Here is a 16,103-nt window from a genome sequence, read left to right as displayed (position 1 = left end):
TGCAGTGCTCCCTACCCAATTTTTATTGCACACTGGCTAAACCCCAAACTTCATTAAAAAGTAACTACTGATTTTTTTAATATGTACAAATAGGACTTATATTTTCTATGATCAGCCAAACTGACTTTTTTTTCTCAAGATCTGGATGCACAACAAACAGAATGATGAATATGCTGGCTAAACAAACTACCAATTCTTATCAGGTATAATTGCACATAGAAATTGTGCAAGAAAAATTTTTTATACATTATGCCGAAAACTGCTGGTTGAGTAATACAACAATGGTTTTGTAGGAAGTTAGCACCCTGCATGGCCCCATGGGAGTCTGACAAACAATCAGAATACAAGATCAAAGGCCAGAGAGGGCATAAAACCAGTGATTTTCAGCACCTGGGCCTCCTTTCTTCTTCACCCAACATTTTGAAGCATGTGATCACCTTTTCTGCTCAGGAACTCAAGCCATGTGATCCTGTTCATCATTAAACCATCTTTCCAAGCAGCCTCCATGTTTCCAGTGTCTTTTTCCTCACTTGGAACTGAACCCAGAAGGACATATCTTCCAACAGTTTGTTTTATATCATTTATTGCACCACATTAAACCTGGATCCATGCAACATAAGCCGTACTCTCCTATTTATAACAAAGCCAAGCCTCCCTCAAGTCAAAGTTTGTGGACATGTCCTTAAACCTTATGGATGCATCCATGCAGTTGGAAAACAACCTGGAAGTGTTATCTTCCAGGGTTTTTGTTTTGGTATGTTTTTAATTTCTAATACCCTGCAATTCTCTGGTTGCCATCCAAGCACTAATGAGAAACAAATTCATTTAGCTTTGAAATCCAGATAATCATAGCCACTTACTGACAATGCCGTGACCATACTCTCATGAGAACTCAACATTCTTTATATTCTAAAGCAAAGGTTTTCCAACCTTCTGGAAGTTTTGACATTGCAACCCTTGGGATTGACCTAGCAGGGCCAAAAAAATTCTAGGAATAGTAGGCCCAACTTTTGAAAAAAGGTTGCCCTAGATCAGTGGTTCCCAAACTTGGCAACTTTAAGACTTGTGGACTTCAACTCCCAGAATTCTCCAGCCAGCAGAGAGTTGAAGTCCACAAGTCTTAAAGTTGCCAAGTTTGGGAACCTCTGCCCTAGATCATTGTTTTCAAACTTGGCAACTTTAAGATGTGTGGATTTTTGTTCCCAGATTTCTCCAGTTAGCACTTTGATCACAAGATGCTCAATGTTTTCTTGTCTATGTTTTATGTGTTCCTCAATCTCTGAGACAGTTATTCCTCATTCATGTGAACTATATCATATAATAATATATTGCAGTGATGGCGAACCTTTTTGCCACCGAGTGCCCAAACCAGAACGCATGTGATGTGTGCATGCTGGGGTGCCAGAAACCCAAATACCAGCTGCCTGGCACGGCCATACCTTTTTTTTGGCTATTTTCCAGCTATTTTGGGGGCCATTTTCAGGTCGTTTTTGGAGCCAAAGCTGACCTGAAAACAGCCCAACAAATGGTCTGTTTTGGGGCTGTTGAAGTCTGTTTTCTGGCGCCCCAGTGACCATGAAGACCAGCTGGCCAGCACGCATGTGTGTGCCGGAAACCAGAAGAGCAGCTGGCTACGGCACACATGCCCACAGAGAGGGCTCTGCGTACCGCCTCTGGCATGTGTGCCATAGATTTTCCATCACAGTTCAACATCCACCATCATGGATATATTGTATAGTAATATAATATATATATATAAATAAAATAAGTAGACTATGGCTAGCAAAGTTTTTAAAAGAACGAGATAACCTAGGAGTTATAAAAAGATTTAAAGAGTGAAGCAGAAAATATTCTATGATTTTAAAATTATAGGAAGTAAATGGGATTGTAATTATATGTGGGAATGACTCTAGGAGACAGGAGGAAGACCTGCAAGTTAGGCAATTGTTTAATAAACTTGAATCCAAAGAAGAAAAGGTGATGAAAGGATTCCTGATGGGACCTCCCTAGTTTTCAGAAAAGTAAAAATTCCTAACAGCTCTGCTCACTTTGTCCAAGTTTTTCAAGGGAAACTGGGAGTCATATTCAAGCCGTACTTAAAGTCATCCAAAATGCAAGAATAGTACAACTTATTCTCCAAAGCATCTGAAGGCAGAACAAGAAGCAATGGATGGAAATTAATCAAGGAGAGAAGCAACCTACAACTAAGGCGAATTTATGGGTTTCCATGGAAGGCTTTCAGGAGGATCTCCTCTAAATCTAAATCTGACTTCAGGCTGAGACCACACAGAAGAAAGGAAGCAAGACTCATAGTTTGTCACATAGGCTTTGCCTCCAAGGCAGGAATTGTTCATCGTTGCTCTGTTTCCTTCTTCATCATGCCACTTCAGTAAGTGAGGTTTTTTTTAAAGCAGCCTGACTGCTAATGAAAACAACATAAAGGCTAAAAAAGAAAACCTTGGATTTACTTTTGAAAAGAACTTTGATGCAACTAAAACAACTGTTTGGAACTGGTTTATGTATGCTTAGATATGTCCAATTTGTCACCCTCAAAAGCTTAAATGTTCCTGTGAAAGAAAATAACTACTTAAATAAGGGGACATGATTTCAGTAATCTTCACAACTACAACAGCCTGTGGTTCTGCCTCAAAAGGTAGTAATTTACTAGAGAAAATCCAGCACATTAGAATCGCCCATTGTAATTCAGATAAACATGCCTCAGATAACAATACAACACAGAGACAATTTCTGTGTTTACTCTGAAACGTTTAGAAAACTAAAACTGAGAAATTAGTTGAACTGCAATGAGTATAGTAGCTATATATTACAAACATTCTCTTTCTCTTTCTTTCTTTCTTTCTTTCTTTCTTTCTCTCTCTCTCTCTCTCTCTCTCTCTCTCTCTCTCTCTCTCACACACACACACACACACACACACACACACACACACACTTCTGATATTTTCCCCATAAAATGTATTTTCAATTCCAGTCGGGAGAAGAATGAAGTAATATAATTAATTTGATCTATGGTTCAAGGACCAGGCTAGAAAGTCAGAGACTGTGAGTTCTACTCCTGCCTCTGCCATGAAAACCAGTTGGATGACTTTGGGCCAATAAAGGTGGGATATAAACAAATAAACTCTTCTTTCATTTTCTTGTTGACCCTTATTTAATATCAAGATAGTACGAACCATTCTTGTGCATAGGCATGATTAATGAAACATTGATTTAATTGGAACTTCACTTGTGGTCCTGATCTTTGGTGCCTGCCAAAAATGAAGAGATGAGAATGGCAAAAGACTTCATCAATTATTTTGCAGTATTCCTAACAAATCTATTTTGATTCTGTTAGATCGGGTAAAGGAAGGCACACAAAGGCTTCAGTAACAACAGCTCTTTATTGCAAGTCAGGTAAACATCCGGCTGAAGAAGGGTGTGGCAGCATCCCCTTTTAAAGGGATCTGTCAGACCTTTTGACCAATGGGATTAAACCTCTGTTCCCACCGGAACAAAGGACCTTGGTGGAAACCTCTGTCAGTGGGAGGGGAATATCTAACAGATTCATTTTTGGTGATAGTTATTACATGATTTAGGTACTGAGGTTATGTTCTATTGCAGGGCTGTCAAATTCAAGGCCCATGAGCTGGATGCATTATGCGCTGGCCATGCCCACACCCAATTCATTGAAGGGGAAAATAGTCCCGATACGTCACGTGACACTGCCGTGACCACATGAGTTTGACACCCCTGTTCTATTGTATTAGGTCCAACATTGTGGTTTCTGCAGCAAACTAGAGTTATGCCAATGTATACTATAACATCACCATGCAAGTGACACCATTACATAGTTACTGTATAGCCAGATATCTGCCACAAATATGTAGTGGTGTCATTTGGATGGTGATGTCACAGATGATGTCACATATGTTTATTCATCACTGTTTTTCTCTGCAAGGTGCATGACCTAACAGTGAAATGCTACTGCTATAGATGTACAGTTATGGAGACCTGTCCAAAGATGGTATTCAGCTGGTTCGGACTGGTTCACCAAAACTGGTAGTGGAAATCGTGGGTGGGCCTGCCCATCCGTCCTGGCCCTATGCCATCCTATTTAGGCATGTTTTTGAGGCTGGCTGCATGCACAGAAGGTGCGCTTGGGAGCAAAGCGCATGCGTAGAAGACCAGAGGCATGCGTGGAAAGTGCGTGGGCGTCCATGAAGCAGGAGCATGTGGGTGAAGCAGGTGCATGCGCAGGGGGTGAAACAGTGGTAGCAAAATGTGAAACCAACCGCTGGACTCTTCCTCTTGCTTTAACACAAGGAAATAAAATATTAATAAGCACAAAAATTCTCACAGACTTCTTGATTTATTCACAAAAAATAAAATGTAATTCTTTGGTGATCTGAGAACATATTTTCAGCTTTTTAAGAAGTTACACCAGGAAGGCAGAACAGAGGAAAGCAGAAAGAAAAATTAGGTTTTGCGGTTGCTAGAAAATAAAAACAGAAGTCATTTTTAAAAAAAAGCTATTTGTTCTGAAATTATAAATTGCCATTCAGTAGTTGGCAATATTAAATATACAAATGGTAGTTTAAAAAGTAATATAATAAAATAGTTGGGAAAGTTCATCAATCTTGGAATGTTTTCACCTTTCTTTTGAGTGTTCAGATGAATATGTGGAATCTTCCAACTGGATAAAAAAAACCTGTAGGACACTGTGCTTAGCACTCCTTCTTATTTAATTAAGCCTTTATTCTGTCAGTTGGTGTGAAGAGGAATTGTATTTATATTTGCTTGAATTGAAGTGGGATGATATGCACAATTCGGGTTGCTAAAAAAGGCCACAGGAAAAAGTGGTAAATACACAAACAGTTGTTTTTAGACTTCTGACTAAGCACAAGAACATTGGAGGTTGGAATAATATCTTTGTCAGGTTCAAGCTATTGTGTTTTCAGAACAAAATCTATTCTCAGTTTCAAGTGTTAGTATTAATTATATAATGCAGTAGGGATTGAAGGTGAAGTATTTGAATCAGCTTCACCTTAAATTGGTTGTTTTTCTATGCATGGACTTCAGTTCCCAGGAATTGCTTTAGCCACTTTAGTCATGGCTGAGAATTCTGGGAGTCCCATATATTTCTTTCCAAATCCTGAGGCAAGATTTTTAATTCCAAGTTCCAAGACTAATATCTGAAAGGGCTGTCAGACCAATATTGTCTAAGTGATGACTTAGAAGTGGAACTTTTCAATAACAGCCATCAACTCTGAATAAGTTTCAGAGAAATTCACCTAGTTCCTGCTCTGTTGTTGTTGTTGTTGTTGTTATACAATTGTATCACAGCGGCCAGTTGTTTCGCCGGATTTGGCATTGGTTACTAGTCGGGCCCCACCCAGGGGCCTAGGTGGGGCCCGACTAGTAAGGCTCCTGGGTGGGGCCCGACTAGTAACCAATGCCAAATCCGGCGAAACAACTGGCCGCTGTGATACAATTGTTGTTGTTGTTGTTGTTGTTGTTGTTATAATACAATTGTATCACAGCGGCCAGTTGTTTCGCCGGATTTGGCATTGGTTACTAGTTGGGCCCCATCCAGGGGCCTAGGACATTGTAATGTATTTTCGTAATATGCGTGCAGATCCAAGCAGTGCGGCTTTTTGCATTTGACTGATGGTGATTTTGTCAATTTTTAACTGTTTTAAATGTAATTCCAGTGCTTTTGGAATAGCACCCAGTATGCCAATTACCACTGGAATTACCACTGCTGGTTTGTGCCATAGTCGTTGAATTTCGATTTTTAAGTCCTGGTATCTTGCGATTTTTTCATGTTCCTTCTTAGCTACCCTGCTATCACCTGGTATTGCGATGTCTATGATTGTGACCTTATTTTTCTCAACCAGTGTGATGTCTGGTGTATTATGCGCCAGTATTTTGTCTGTTTGTATACGAAAATCCCATAAGATCTTGACCATCTGATTTTCGGTGACTTTTTCAGGCTGATGTTCCCACCAGTTTGTTGCTGTTTTAATATTATAATTTTTGCACAAATTCCAATGGATCATTTGTGCTACTGAATTGTGCCGCAATTTATAATCAGTCTGCGTGATTTTTTTACAGCAGCTGAGTATGTGATCAACAGTTTCATCAGCTTCTTTGCAAAGTCTGCATTTGGCATCATCAGAGGACTTTTCTATTTTGGCCTTAATGGCATTTGTGCGGATAGCTTGTTCTTGCGCAGCCAGGATTAGTGACTCTGTTTCTTTCTTTAATGTACCTGTTGTTAACCGTAACCAAGTTTGTTCACTGTCTACTTTATCTTTTATTTTTTCCAGAAATTGGCCATGCAGTGCTTTGTTCTGCCAACTCTCCATTCTTGATTTTATCGCATCTTTTCTGTATTCTTGTTTCGTCTGTTGGGCCTTCAGTAGATTTTTGTTCTTTACTTCGATTAATAGATGTTCTTGACTTTCTTTTAAATAATCAGCCAGTGCATGTTTTTCTTCTTCAACTGTTTGCTTCACTTGTAATAATCCTCTGCCATCTGATTTTCGGGGCAGGTATAGTCTATCAGTATCACCACGTGGATGTAAACTGTAGTGCATTGTCATTAGTTTCCTGGTTTTTTGGTCCAAAATTATTATTATTGTTATTGTTATTGTTATTGTTATTATTACCTTTGTAGGGAAATACTACTGTGGGGAGGGGAAGCTTTTATTATATTTGCATTTTTGCTGTTATGTGGCATTTTAACAGGTTTTTCTGTATTTTTATTCTCTGTTGCTTTTAACTGCATCTTTGACTGAACGATCAATGGTTATTAGTCTTGCATTTCAACTTCTACCCTCAAAACGATGCTATAGGGCTCTGCACACCAGAACAACTAGACACATGGACAGATTTTCCCCCGAATGCCATCACCCTGCTTAACAACTAATTCACACAACACTGTCAATAATTTACCAAGAATGTATTACTATAATTCTTCTCTTCCTTCCTAGTATCTATCTCTTCCCACTTATGACTATAACCGTGTTGCTTGTATCTTTCCATTTATATTGTTTTTATGTTTCCTTGTACAATTTGATAGCTTATTAGTAACCTTGACTATCACTAAGTGTTGTATCTTTTATTCTTCATGTGTAAATATGTTTTATTTTCATTTCATTTCGTACAGTCACATATATACTGTGCATAACCGGGGCATATAACATTGAACAATAAACACAGCCCTCCCTCTTGTCAACAATACCCCCCAAAATACAAACCCAATATACCACTTCGACCCACCATACACCCTTTCTTTCGCCCCCCTCCAACTTTCGTTCTTCCCTCCAACATTCCCCTCTACCCTACTTCCCCTCCCCCTCTATCACTCCTCTCTCCCAATACACTCCCTCCCTTCCTTCTCATCCTCCCTCCAATCCTCTCTCCCACCCTCTCTACCCCTCTTTCTTCTTTCCCTCTACTCCTCCCTTCGGTGTATTTCTACTATCTATCAATATATTCAGCTTGTCCTATTTTTACACTAGAATTAAAGAGCAACAGTATACAAGTGCAATCATGTTACTTTAAAATCTAACACATACTATATTTCCCCCTCCCCCCTCCCTCCTAAGACCCCAGTTGTATCTTTTATTCTTGATGAATGTATTTTTATTCTCCTTATGTACACTGAGAGCATATGCACCAAATGCAAATTCCTTGTATGTCCAATCACACTTGGCCAATAAAGAATTCTATTCTATTAAGAAGGCCTTTTAAGATGAAGATGGCTGTTATGATAGTAACAGCAACAGAAGATGAATCAGGCAAATGGCGAGACAGCATACAGATAATGATGGGTGATAATGTCAGTACAGAAGTTTATGGTTGCACAATTATTGAAAGTAGGTAGACTCTATTGTCTGTCTACTTTCAATAATTGTTCAACCATAAACAGCACAGAAGAAGCAGGAATAGGGAGTTTGCCTGAGTGGGCTGCACTGAAGGCCTACGCACACTGAAGCGTACATAGGGTTCCTGTGCTGCAAATTGCCCAGATATGAAGTTGTTTTGACTGGTATTAAGAGGAACACATAGGCTTAGGACTGGAAGAATTGGAGTGTACGTCAAACTAGGTTTCCTACTCTAGATCAAAGAATCACATAAGCCTGCTGTGGAGTATCTTTCATAACATACAATGTCAACAGGACTAACATCATGCAATCAGCCCACTGCTCTTACTTTAAAAGGCATGGTCACGTTAGAAGAATCATTTGATTTAGTGAGAGAGCCACTTTGTTTTGAGTTAGTTAAGAGCTCCTTTCATATATGGGCACTTTTAATTTGTTTTATGATTAGGAGAATTAGCTCTGATTAAAACTAAATTTTCATTTGGGATTTGTGTATTCCCCCCCTCCCGCCCCTTGGGCTTTTAGGAGGTGTTTGGAGAGCCTGTCACTCTGTAACCCTTGAGGTCTGGAAGGCGGTGTATCCCTAACTTGCTTTTGCTCACAGCTAAATGAAATTTTGGGGACTTCAAGCACGAGTCATAGCTGGCACCCAGTTTCTTCAGTGATGAAGCAAAGCAGAGGAGAAATGTGCATGCACTAGAAAGTTCTCTTTATGTGGAGGCATTAGCTGGATAAAGAAATTAGTTTCTGACTACTACAGAATAGTCTTATTTTTTGTTTGCTTGCATCCTCTTGCTACCACAAGATTTTCTCTATATGTTTTTTCTCATAAGGCAGACTTCTATGTTCAATCTGTTCTCACTGCACTAATGATGTGTTTCCTGCTTCAAACTAATGAGAAATGGTGCCATCAACTTTCATTCATCGTAGTCATAAAATGGTCTAGAACTTTGGGCCAAAGCTGATCTCAACATGTCCCATATACTACACAAGGATTAGTTTGGTAGCTCGGACATACAAAATGTCAAGTATTTCAAAAATGATGAAAATGAATAATATCATAATATGCTATTAAATTTATTTAACAGTAATAATAACAGACGTTACTCCCAAATAGCTACTTAAAAGACTGTACATAAAAAATAATATTTTGTTGCATAGTGAAATCACTATACACTAAACTTAATTCAAAGTAGTTTGTGCTCAAGAAGAGATCATTTCACTTTGGATACTTAACTTGACAGTGTTTTCATTAGCTGAGAGAACATGGATACTTTTATTACTGGGAATTATGCAATATTTGTTCAAGATCCTATCTTGATCATATTATCCTAACAGTGACGTGTGGTGAGGTTTATGGCTGGTGAGGCAGCAATTTTTTTAGACTTGTGGACTTCAACTCCCATAATTCCACAGCCAGGCATGCTCAGTTCCGATTTAAAGTGACAGCATTTGTTTTTCTCCTTTGCTAAATAAGTTTCCTTCTTTTCCTTTTTCTTCTCTTTTCCCCTCCTTCCTCCTTCTCTCCCTCCCTCCCCCCCTCTCTCTCACACACACATACACAAAGTTGCACCAGGAGGATGAAGTTTGAATTCCTCTCCCTCCCTCTGACCCACATGTATCTTTTCCAGCTGTTTTAGAGAGGATTTCAACTCTGCTCTTGCCTGCCGACGTGCCTCGTCTATGTCAGGAATTTTTAGGCTTTTAACCCTTGCTTAACTCTGCTCGAGTGGTCATAAAAAATCAGACTAGATGAGGCACATCGTTCTCCTGCCGCCTCCTGTAGAGGGCACTTTTTAGAGGCTTTTTTAAACAGTTAAGCACTAAGCAGAGTCATCCATGGTCACTCTGGCAGCAACTAGCTCAGCCTGACCTTTTTCCTTTTACATTTTTTTTCTTTTCATGATGACAGTGGTGAGGGTCTGCTTCCCCTGCCTCCCCTGACTGCACGTCCCTGTATCCTAATATAATCTAGGACACTCATCCTAGAACTTCCTATATCCTGCTTTATTTTTCTTCTCTATCCTTGGTGAGCAGATAGATCTTACTATCCTTTCCTTTCCCTTTCCTTTCCCTTTCCTTTCCCTTTCCTTTCCCTTTCCTTTCCCTTTCCTTTCCCTTTCCCTTTCCCTTTCCTTTCCCTTTCCTTTCCCTTTCCTTTCCCTTTCCTTTCCCTTTCCTTTCCCTTTCCCTTTCCCTTTCCTTTCCCTTTCCTTTCCATTTCCTTTCCCTTTCCTTTCCCTTTCCTTTCCCTTTCCCTTTCCTTGCCATTTCCTTTCCCTTTCCTTTCCCTTTCCTTTCCCTTTCCCTTTCCCTTTCCTTTCCCTTTCCTTTCCCTTTCCTTTCCTTTCCCTTTCCCTTTCCTTTCCATTTCCTTTCCCTTTCCTTTCCCTTTCCCTTTCCCTTTCCTTTCCCTTTCCTTTCCCTTTCCTTTCCTTTCCCTTTCCTTTCCCTTTCCTTTCCCTTTCCCTTTCCTTTCCCTTTCCTTTCCATTTCCATTTCCATTTCCATTTCCTTTCTTTTCTTTCCCTTCTCTTCTTTCCTTTCCTCTCCTCCCCTCCTCCTTCCTCAGAAAGGCTTGCTTATCTGATGGCCCAAAAGCACTTTTTTCAAAAGGCAACTACACTTGGTTTTCTTCTTTGAAAATGTTTTGCTTCTCATTCAAGAAGCTTCTTCAGCTCTAAGAAGTTCAGTTCTTAGAACTGAAGAAGTTTCTTGAGTGAAATGTTTTCAAGGGGGAAAAATAACCCTAAGAAAGCCCAGTTACCTTTTGAAAAAGCACCTTTGGGACAACCGTGACCTGGATGACTGAGAATCTCCACAGACATTTGCTTATGTGATGTCGTCTTGACTGACAGAGATATCCTCATAATTGGGTTGCATGACCCAATCCCTCTCCTCAATTACCTCCTCCTTCCCTCCTCTCTGGAAGGTCCAGCCTCCCTTCCCACTTTCCTTGCCTAAGCCTCCACTGCCCATGCCTGGAGAGTCCAGTGCCATCTCAGAGGTAACTGCCACCAGAGAGTGAAAGAGCAGGCAAGAGTTCCCAAGGCTGGTGCTGTTTGGTGTGAAATGTCCTGGGGTATTGACTAAATAATGAGGCCTGACAAATGCCAGAAGACCTGCTGTTTAGATTACTATATCACTAGTGGTAGGATTCAAACTTTTTTACTGCCGATTCTGTGGGCGTGGCTTGGTGGACGTGGCTTGATGGGCGTGGCAGGGGAAGGATACTGTAAAATCTCCATTCCCTCCGCACTCCAGGGGAAGGTTACTGCAAAATCCCCATTTCCTCCTGATCAGCTGGGACTCGGGAGGCAGAGAATAGATGGCGGCGGGGCCAACCAGAGGTGGTATTTACCGGTTCTCCAAACTACTCAAAATTTCCACTACTGGTTCTCCAGAACTTGCTGAATATCACCTCTGTATACCACTCTTCTTTTTGGAGATCTGACGGTATAGTCAGTGCCCAAACAGCATTATAACAGTTTTCAGAAAATGACTTGGAGGGCAGCATATGGATCATAAGTCTGAATTTTGGTCTAATTCTATTATCTTGAATCCTGACAGCAGAAATCTTCCTTAACAAAACTCTACAGATTGAAGCTTCACTTTCTCCTAAACTAAGATATGACCCTGATTGGATCAGATCTGCTGGACGTGGTGGATTGATCTAATAAATTTCAACATTAAGGTTTAAAGGCTTTGATCTATTTTATAGGAGGCACAACTTTCTCCGTGTGATGAATCCCAGATGGATTGAATTTCAGTTCTGCAATTCCTAGTTATTGCAGTTTAATGGACTTAATCCACAACATCTACAATCTGTGGACAGTGTTTTCTTTCTGGAAGAAAACATTTGCCTTATAAGTCATGCTTTAATGTGTTTCCCCAGTACTACAAACCTAGCCATTCTTTTTCATTTTCTTTTTCTTTTTCTGAAGTTTATAATTGTTTTTATACTATAACTATACAGTTATAATTGTTTTATAACGAAAGATTGTTTTCAATATTCTCAAACTTTGGGAACTTTCACAGCTATAAACACAGAGTGTTCCCAAATCAAAACCATACTGTCGGAGGACAAACAGCAGAAACCATTCCTAATGCGTCTTGTGACAGGTCTTTGCAAACACTCTTTAAGCAACATGGAACAAAGAAACCTATTGGATGATTTGTATAAAAACTGCTTTCCCTGATGTTCAACCTGATTCTTATCACTATTCAAATGAGAGTGTATGTGCATTTTCTCAATGGTACCACAAATATCTTCGACATGGATTAGTCAACATCTTGCAAAATCCCAGTTTGTGCTCGTATTTAGGTGCCATCTCATATTCTTAATCCTGTGAACTCTAGAACCAAGAGTCAAGAGGATTGTGAGAACTGGCTGTTTAAAAACAAAATCCGACCCTCTGGATCTGACTTGGGTGGGAGACTCAGTGCAGAGAAAACTGTCCTGCAGTTTCTCAATAGTTTGCTCTCTGTGTGAAAGGGATTTGGTTTTTTCTACCTTGTTTCCAGGGCGCTCGAAAATTCCTGTTGAATTTGTCTTGTCATGAGTAGTGTTTTTGAACATAGTTTATTTTTGGAGGTGGTGGGTGCTATGATTAGCAGTATCACTGTTTTCTGTTACACAGGTTTCCATCACTCAGAGGCCTTTCTAGCTGCTGATATTTTCCAATATGGAAAATAAATGCAACAAAAAGCATTCTGTATTGAAAACATGCCTGTAGATTGGGGTGAGCTGCTGGGGGTTTGCAGGGGTTTGGGAGAAACTCTAGCTAAGATTCTGTGCAGTTCAGAAAAACCCCAAATTCCACTCCTGGCTGGTCCCACCACCCCACTCCTCCCAAGAGTCCCCATGCAGACCGTGATGGATGCAGGTAAGTGCAGGGCATGCATAGAGGCTCAGGGAGGGCGATAAACGGGCCTACCGGAAGTTCGGAGGGGTTGGAAATGGGTCCATTTCTGGCTTCCAGAGGGCCTCTGGAACCCAGGGAGGGCAACCCCCCCCCACACCATGGTGCAGGAAGCCGACTAGGTCAGCCCCACCATGGCCATGTACACAACCAGGCAGAGAACCCCTTGCTAAAATTTTTGAAGCCTACCTGCGTAGATTCATGCAACTGTGAGAAATCGGACAGACTGGCTGCAGATTGCTGGAGACAGAAATGCGGAGTCACAAACTGCACACCATCCACACAGCCCTCTTGGCAGCCTTTAAATGGAAGTAGTGCAAAACCATTTGTTTCCACCCTATGAGCATTTCACAGAAATTCTCTTCTCCTTAGAAACAATTTCAAAAGCAGATTGTCTTTCATCTGGATCAGGTTCGACAGAGATTTGGGAGATCTTAAAATTAATTTTATGCTCTCTTACAGAAAACACATGAAAGAGGCAGAAGGCCTTGCAAGCTACTGTTGCCACCAATGTCCATACATGTCACAACAGCTTGTTAAGTCTTGTATTCCTTGTATTGCACAAAAAGATGTGCCAAAGATTTCTTTTTTTTTCTTTGCACAGGCAAATAGAAAAGTCTTTGAGCAACCAGGAAAGTAGGCTTGCCAATCATGTGAAGGTTCATTTGGTTTCTGATCATCACAATAGAAACCATCTGCATGTTACTTTCCATGCAGTATGGAGAGCTCAGAGACATCAAGGTCTGGCCTGCATGCCTCATTTTTCTAAAAATCTCCTAACTCTTCAATCTTAAAGCAGTTGGCCATGGTAGTGGGAAATGCTGAGAGTTGGTCTCATATGTATCTGGAAAGTTTCAAGTTGTAGAAAGTTGGCACAAGTCATACAAGCATAATACGTTGCAGAAGATCCCCCAACCTCCCTTATTCTATCCATATTATTTTCCAGTTTGAGAAAGTTCAAGAATGTTTTGCAAGTACAACTAGACTAACTTCTTCAGGCAGGTGGCAGGCTAAGATAACGTGAAATAAGCACAGGTCTAACTAACTAAAGAGCCGAGGTAGCACTGTGGTAGACTGCAGTACTGCAGGCTACTTCAGCTGACTGCTAGCTGCAGTTTGGCAGTTCAAATCTCACCTGCTAAGTTAACACAGCCTTCCAACTTTCTGAAGTGGGTAAAATGAAGACCCATGACAAACTGGAGATTCTGCAAAGAAGAATAACCAATAAAATTACTAGAACAGAGCATTTCAGAGAATGTTTGTGCTTAAACAGAGACTGAATAGTCATCTTTTGGAGATATTGTTTCACATAATGGACAAGATGTAGGAATAGACACTTCCAAGATCCTTTCAATCTCTATATCCAATGATTCTATGACCAAAGGATTACATCAAAAATATTCTGGCTAGTCAGAGATTGTAACATCTGGTTGACAATGGAAGTCTGAAACAAGAAGGTAACGTTTGCCAACAATGAATGTCATTGTAGTTCAACATGGATGAGAAGAACATCACCTGGTAATGCAGATATGATCTTCCTTTTTCTTTATTTGGATTAAGAGTAGCAAACATTCTTTGTTCACCCTTAAAGACCATAATGCAACCAAAATAGAACATTAATCATACATAACAGTCTTCAACGTGAGGCCCACAGAGCTTGTTACTCACAAATAACCTTCCTAGCTCCTTCCAGACTCTCTGATCCACCTGTTTACAATTTAAAATGATAATTTTATAAGGTGCAAGCTAGATCATTGCAAATCTGATATCATTTTTGTTTTCAAATACTGTATCCTTTCGGCTTTGATATTAACTTCAGAATCTTTATTGGCAAATAAAATTGAGAGGGGACTGACTGGGCTCCTGATTTTCTTAATTAGACAGTAGATGGCTTTATGCTTTTCTAATAATTTTAGGAAATTACTGTTAGGAAACGTATACCGTATGAATTATTAGGAAAACAAAAACTTATATGTTGACTAAAATCTGTTATCTGGACCAGGTTACTGAATCCTCAACACTGCCCAAAAGGTCCTTCACTTTTGAAAATATGCTTTCTGTGCTAGGATATGTTAATTTTGTTCTGCTATGAGACAAAATTAATTGCTAAAACTAATGTCATTGGCGGCTGACTCACCAATAGCTGGTGACTCCTTAGGGTTCATTTAATAGCTAGAAATAACAAGACAGGCAAGGTTCAGTTTGACATTGTCACAAGCAGGAAGCTAGCAGTGAGTAAGGCCCATCATGTATACTCATTATCTAATTGCTCTTATGTGCAGAAATCCAAATAGGATCTGCTACTCAGACTATGGGCAAGTATCTCTTGAAATTAAATCTTAATTATGTTTTGTGACTGTTTCTCTTATTTCTAGCAATGCATATAATGGCCATTTTGATTGGTTTTGGACTCTATAGCAGCTCAAATGACCATTACGTACATTCCTATGTACTGTAACTATTATACTAATGGGCCTTTTAATCAAATCAACTCCTTCACTTTTTAAAAAGTTGAGGATAGTAATTGCCAAATGGCAGTGGATAGCAGATAAAGAATGAAAGCGTAGTGGCACATTAGCAATGATATCGGTTCTTGAGAACAAAGGGGCATATTTTTCATCCACAGAATTCTGATTCCTGGGAGATGATTCTACACTTTACAAGCAATGATGCCTGCTTAATGTCTACAGCAACTTTCACTCTTATAACACAATTAATTACCATGGCAAAGCCAAGGCTCCAGTGAACAAGTCATACTGTTTTTCAAATTGATTTGCCAAGCAACTCGTATGTTTTTAATTTTTTGCAACCTGACAACTCATTTTTTAAAATTTTAATTTCCTTAAGACTGCTCTATAACACAAGTGACTCACCAAGATAATGGAGCTGAGCAGCAGGGGATCATGGCTTGTCAGATGCCTGGTACATCTTCTTTGAAGAGAATATACGTAGCTCAGGGTTGAACTATGGAATCCTTGGTGCTCTCTGAGGTTGGTTGTTTGCTTGCAGATGAATATGGAGTTTTCTCCCTGTTTACATGTAGTAGCTTGACTTGCCAGTTTGGTGGGAATATGTTTGTTTTTGCCTTTGTAGTTCCTTGATTAGGGTATTTTTTGCAGCTTGAGTCTGCTTATTTAGATGATGAGTGCTGGAGTGGATGTGTTTTGGCCTTTTTGCTTCCTTCTTAAATTTTTTATTGCTTCTTTTGAATCTAGTAGATGTCTGTGTGTCTACAATGGTTGCTTTGTCAGAATGCCAGGCTTCCAGGAATTTCCAAATGTTTTTGGATTTAGTT

This window comes from Thamnophis elegans, chromosome 8 (genome assembly GCF_009769535.1).
Source record: "Thamnophis elegans isolate rThaEle1 chromosome 8, rThaEle1.pri, whole genome shotgun sequence".
Classification (NCBI taxonomy): Eukaryota; Metazoa; Chordata; class Lepidosauria; order Squamata; family Colubridae; genus Thamnophis; species Thamnophis elegans.
The sequence above is the reverse complement of the archived record's forward strand: the minus strand, read 5'-3'. Positions refer to the sequence as shown.